The sequence below is a fragment of the Cibotium barometz genome, chromosome 57, assembly GCF_041138505.1.
Source record: "Cibotium barometz isolate CiBa-2024 chromosome 57, ASM4113850v1, whole genome shotgun sequence".
NCBI lineage: Eukaryota > Viridiplantae > Streptophyta > Polypodiopsida > Cyatheales > Cibotiaceae > Cibotium > Cibotium barometz.
Genome location: NC_141102.1, coordinates 37,628,682 through 37,635,174, shown reverse-complemented (window position 1 = coordinate 37,635,174; position 6,493 = coordinate 37,628,682).

The following is a 6,493-nucleotide window of genomic DNA, read 5'->3' as shown; positions in this document are numbered from 1 at the left end:
AAGTTTGCATATTGAATGCATTACAAGAAGAGCGTTGGCAAGTTGAGAACAATAAAAGTGTTGGCATAAAAAGGATATCAGCTGCGGTCGATGGTGGTGGGCCCTCGAAGCGTGTTTGTAGAAGCTCGAATGTTGCAATAGAAGCTAGTGATATGGATGCAAGGGGAGAGGGTGATGAAACGAGGGAAGAGGGTGATAAAAGGATATATAATCTTGAAGGTGGGAAAGTCAACATGCTCAAGAGTGTTTTCGTATCAAAAGTAGCTCTCGACCTTTGGGAGCTCCAATGTGAGAAGACTCGCAAGAAGTTGAGTGAGAGAAAGCCACCAAGAGATGATAAGTTTCAACTTATCACGGAAGATGTCAATGACCATCCTTTGATTCGAGTGTGGTGCAACGAATGTGGAAGTGCTTATGGATCGGGAGTGATTGGTGGCAAGCAATCAGCATACTCATGCTTGTCAAACTTCATGAGATTTCACATTCTAGATGGTCAAGCACATCAAAAACGATACCTATCCAACCGAGGGTTGAAGTTTGATGCATTTCCTACTCATGGTACTCGTGGAAGTAGTACAAAAGGCAACGAGGATGATTATGATCATGCAGTGACGATCTTGGCAGCTATCGAGGAGATGACTAAGTTCAATAGCACTCATGAACGTAAGCATCAACTTCTTGCTTCGTGCTTTACAATTAAACCATTCTCTCCTTTTATGATAGATTCATGCAAGACAGAATTTTCAGCCCCTTGTTTTGGTTCTTATTTTAAGGGCTTTTGCCTATGCATATTAGATTTAATTTCAGCTAATTTTTTACGCTCTTTTTGTCCTCGTGTAGGGGCTGATTTTCAGCTGATTGAAGCAACCTTGCATGATTACAAAGATAAAAATGTTGTCAGAGTGGTGTGTAAGTATGATGGAAAGTGGTTGCACCTATGCCCTCGAGGTTCAGATTTGCATACCATCCTAACAGAACATATCAATGCAAAATCTCACATCAATGCATGGAGCAAGACCACACCAAATCAAGCATCTCCCCTCTTGACAGGAGCTAGTGGGCGGCCTAAAAAGCATTTTGAAAAGGATCCACGTCAACAAACTTTGGGTGCATTCCTCACATCAACCATGCGTACGGAGGCTTCCGTCCCCACAGGTGATTCAAGCTTGCCTTCATCAAGTCTAAATCTGTTGTGCTGGGGCTTATGGCAATGTACACTTGATGTTAATGGTAGTTCGGTTTATATAAAACCTCTTCTACAAGACCTAAAGATGGGAAAAGAGTGGTTTTGTGAGCCGCATACAAAAGCTACTTTGTATGATGGAAAAAAAGAATACACGATAGATGGGTGCTTTAGGCATGTGTGTTGTCTTCGTATCGTGAGAATTGGAATGCCCTTTGAAAGTTTCACATGCGAGTATTGCAAGAAAATTCCAACTTGCAATGATTTTCGCATGAGGGTGTATCGAGAGAGTATTGCAATTGAGAAGAGGGGAGAGAGACAAACAGGTCAAGGAAGGCGATTGGATTTCCTTTCCGGTGAGGAGCTAAAAAGTGTCGCAGTTGAGACAAAGAAAAACATGCGAGAGGTAGGGAGAAAGGTATGGTGGTTGAAGGCAAAGATTGTGGTGCTTTTAGTGAGAATCAGGTCCTTAAAAGAAGCAAACTATGAAGCTATTAATAGGAGGGATGTGCGGCGTTTTTGCAATAACATTATTGAGGCTCACAAGCAAGGAAAGTTTGGAGGCAAGCCAGCTATATGGGATTTTCTTCAAGACATTGCAAATAATGCATTAAGATCCAAAAAGGGGCAAAGATTTATAGAATCCACAAAGACCATTTTTGAGGTTGCAAAGCTATGGGGCGGGCCGCGCTTACATGATTTCCTGAGTGTAAACATTGGAGGGCCATCCATGTCAACCACAAGGAGGCACGGAAGAAAGGCAACTCAATTTCAATCGGGGGAGCATGAGTATATTGTTGATGCGATCGGTAAAATATACAAAGATGCGAAGTTCAAACATGGAATAGCATCACGGGTGCCATTCATTATTGCTGAAGATGAAACGACCATCAAGCGCCGCATCAGGTAAAAGCTGGGTTGATTTTCTCTCTCTTTGTTTTAGTGTCAAATCTGAAATTTATTTATGTTGAAATAAAGACGTTAAAATGGAGCTTCATGGTTATGTAGGTGGAACGCAAAGGATGACACTTTGATTGGGTTTTGTGGAAGAAAGGGAGAGGATCATGAATGCTCCTCAAATGATGCTATCATCGTTGGCGATGGAGCTCAAGGATATGATACCATAGTGGATGCCTTCCAAAACCACATGGTGGGGCACTATGCAAGACTCCTCATTGTCAACCCTCTTCACGAGAGTCTTCCGCGGTTGGCTATAGTTGTGCATTGCACTTGTAACCGCTTTGATAGTGATTTCATCAGAACTCAATGGACTCTTGTGGAGCAAATGTGGAATGCAAAGTGGAAGGACAGCCTAGGGCCAATAATTGGACATGCTTCAGATGGTGATAGTAGACGTCGCAAGCTTATGCTTGAAGACTACCTAAAAAAGAGTGATAGACAATTTGACATCAAATGGGGTGGATGGAAGCTCAAAGGGAGAATGGTAGGAGGCGAGGTGTATGGGTTGCATGATCAAGATTTTGTGCATTGTGGAAAGAAGCTTGTGAGCCCTCTTGATAGTCCTACTCGGCAACTAGCAATTGGGCAAGTATGGATTACGCTCAATCATGTTGCTATGGTGTATAATACCTTCTCTGTTGATCAACACAAGTTACGAGAAGGGGATATACAACGAAATGATCGTCAGAACTGGAGAGCGGCCCAAATGATTGTCTCTAGACAAGTACAAAAATGTATGAGGGAAATGCAAAAGAAAGAGAGGAGCATGCACGGGACAGGGGCATATTTGCAGGTTGTTGCTGATTACATAGACATTTTTTTATCTCCACATTTAGACTTGGGAGAGCGTGTGGTGCTTGCTGCTAAAGTGGTCTTCTTCTTCAAGTTGTGGAGATTGTGGATTCATCACCATCCTACATACACTCTCAAGAAAAACTTCATCAGCAAAGAGGCGTACATAGATATCCAGCTTTCTTGTCATTTTGTGGTTCTACTTATAAAGATGTTCCGAGAATTTTACCCAAGTCTCAAGTGCCCTTTACATCTCACAGGATCTGATGCAGCAGAGATCTATTTCAGCAAGATCGGAGGTATGGTTGGGCAAGAAAGAGCATTTGATTTTGGAGATATTTTGCATTGTGTTGGAAGTCTAAACAAGATTGCCGTGCATGAATGTAACTCAAATGGGGTGACTTTTTCAAGGGCACATAAGAAACAGGAACACATATGGAAGGAGTTGAACAAGCGTGAAGGCGTTTTGGAAATAGATCTTGGGAACTATGAGAGTGTCTCCTCTGATGAAAAGGTAATAGATGCATTAAAAGAGGGATTAAAGCAGGCACAAGATCTTTGTGAGTCATTGGGCCTCAAACCTAGCACAATTGAAGGCCTTAAATGGTGGACAGAGCCTTGGATAGATACAAAATCAACGTGGTCAAGGATAGATGCTGAGATGGGTGCGGCAGATGAACATGATGACTTTGTGGAGCCTTGCGGCGAAGACGGGCCCATTGGTGAGGGCAGCGATGGAGATGACGAGATTATCGCTTTGAGTGAGATTCGACATGAGGTGGATGGGATACTAGACGAGGCAAGTAGTGAGGCCGGGAAGAAGACTATCTCACCCGTGGTGGAGGTTGATAAGAAATTCATCTTCAAGTCTACATTGGTGAGTCAACTCAATGGAAACTCAACACTGTCAAAGGATAGGTTGACTAGGGTAAGACAAGGAGTGTATTTCAACAACGAAACAAAGTCAACATTAAGAAGTAATGGGAATTTCTTTGGAATAGGGTCAGATTGTGCGGTTTACTTCCATGATGAAACACATGAAGAAGGAGGCACAATTTCAAAGAGAATTGGAAAAGACACAACGTTGAAGAAGATGCAAACTCTTCATAGCACTTGGTACCTTGGAAGAGTCCAGAAGATGCGAAAGAAGGTGGGTGGCAAATATGTAGATTACAAGCGGGGTTTTGACTTGGTAGATCGCCCACAAGGGGTGGAGGTTCAACTCGGTTGGTATCAAAAGGTGAAAGGGCGCCAGACATACTCTTATGATGTGACAGACTTAAACATGATTGGTATTGAGTCGGTTATCGCATTGGCACATTTAACATACAATGAAGCTAGTGATAGATATGTACTAGATCAAAATGACTACCGGCTTTTTAACGATTTTGTGAAGTCTGCTGATTAGTTGTTCATATACTTCATGTAAGTGTGGAACTATCTCGGGAACTATTTGGTTGTTTATTTGTCATGTTATAACACTTGTGGCCTCATTTGTTTTGTTGTCATCTACTTACAGGCAACACATCCTCCACCTTGGAGAGAGGTAGGGAGTTGAGTGACATGGGCTGAATTTTTGCAAGGCTGCAGTTTTTTTGGACCAGATTCCAAGCCTTTGTGGCTACGACTTATGCATGCTCATGCTTTTTGCACCCATACTACATCCACCTATATACGAAGACTATGTACGAACTCGCTATATGCGAATGTAGTATGCAGGAAGACAAATGCTAGCAAGAGTATCCGGATGACAAGTAATTTCCAGCCATTGTCTCTTCCTGGAAGAATGGTTTTGATCAAAAACATTATGCAAGATGTAATCATAATTATTGTAATCAACTCAATTTTCAAAAACTCAAAAATGTCTTCTTTTGTCTCTCTTGTCATGGATAGCCTACAAGTCTTTTGGTTATGATCTACTTGCAGGCAACACATCCTCGATCTTGTAGAGAGGCTGGGAGTTGAATGACATGGGCTGAATTTTTGCAAGGTTGAAGTTTTTTTGGTCGAGATTCCAAGACTTGGTGGCTACAACTTATGCAAAGACTACGTATGAACTCGCTATATGCAAGTGTAGTATGCAGGAAGACAAATGCTACATCCGCCTGTATACGGAGACTATGTACGAACTCGCCATATGCAAGTGTAGTATGCAGGAGGACAAACGCTAGCAAGATCTTCTGAAGAACATGTAATTTCCAGCCATTGTCTTTTCCTCAAAAGAATGGTCTTGATCAGAGACATTATGCAAGATGTGCACATAATTATTGTAATGAGCTCTATTTTCAAAGATTCAAAAATGTCGTCTTTTGTCGGTCTCTTGTCATGGATAACCTACAAGTTTTTGCATGCATACCACCTCTGTCGTAATCTTTGCTGCTTAATTGCTTTTTGGCATGTGCATGAATTTCTAGTTTTATCTAAAACTTTGTGTGAGGACAATGTTGTGTTTTCTATGTTGGGGCTTGGGTGTCGATTGCCTATGCCGAGCCATCTTCGGTGACATGTCAGCAAAGACGACATGCACATTGGAGCAGAGTCTTGCTAGCTCTAGACACTTGGGATGACTAGCCATCTTCGGTCACAAGTATGCTAGCTGTGGTGCTCTTTCAAAGGCACAAGACATGCTTGACAAGCTCCATTCTCAGGATGTATCAGTTTTTTCCATAAAATCTGGATACTTAGATGGTCTGAGATACGTCGGTAAATCAGCAACGACTCCCGTTTTAGGAAAGTCAACAGCAATGGAGCAAAATCTTGCAAGCTCTAGACACTTGGGATGATACCCATCGTTGGTGACATGTCAGCAAAGACGACATGCAGATTGGAATGACAAGCCATCTTCGGTGACATGTCAGCAAAGACGACATGCACATTGGAGCAGAGTCTTGCTAGTTCTAGACACTTGGGATGACGAGCCAACTTCGGTGACATGTATGCCAGTTGTGGTGCTCTTTCAAAGGCACGAGACATGCTTGATAAGCTCCATTCTTAGGATGTAACAGATACTTAGATGGTCTGAGATACATTGGTAAATCAGCAGCGACTCCCATTTTAGGAAAGTCAACAGCAATGGAGCAGAGTCCTGCTAGCTCTAGACATTTGGGATGACCAGCCATCTTCGGTGACGTGTACTCGATAAGCTCCGTTCTCGGGATGTTGTCTCCTGGAGTGCACTTTGGAGATATGGTCAAGTTAAGCAAGAACGGAACTGCTTTGAACGCATCTTTCTGTGATGATGTGTATATCTGCATCTGAAATGCCTGTGTGGCTATTGGAGCTGCAAACAAGGGGACATAAACCCATTGCTCATGGACATGTATGCCAAGTGTGGTACTCTTTCAAAGGCATGATATCTCTTCTTAGGGAGATATCTCTTAGAATGCACTAATGTTGGGTACGCAGCCGTACCCAACATGCAGCCGTACGCTGCATGAGAGGGTCAAAATAAGCAAACTCTAAACTTTTTGGAATGCACGTAACATGAGGGCATTCTTTGAAATGCAATGGCCTATGCAAGATACCAAAGTCTTATCAATTTTTCCTATGACGCAGTCC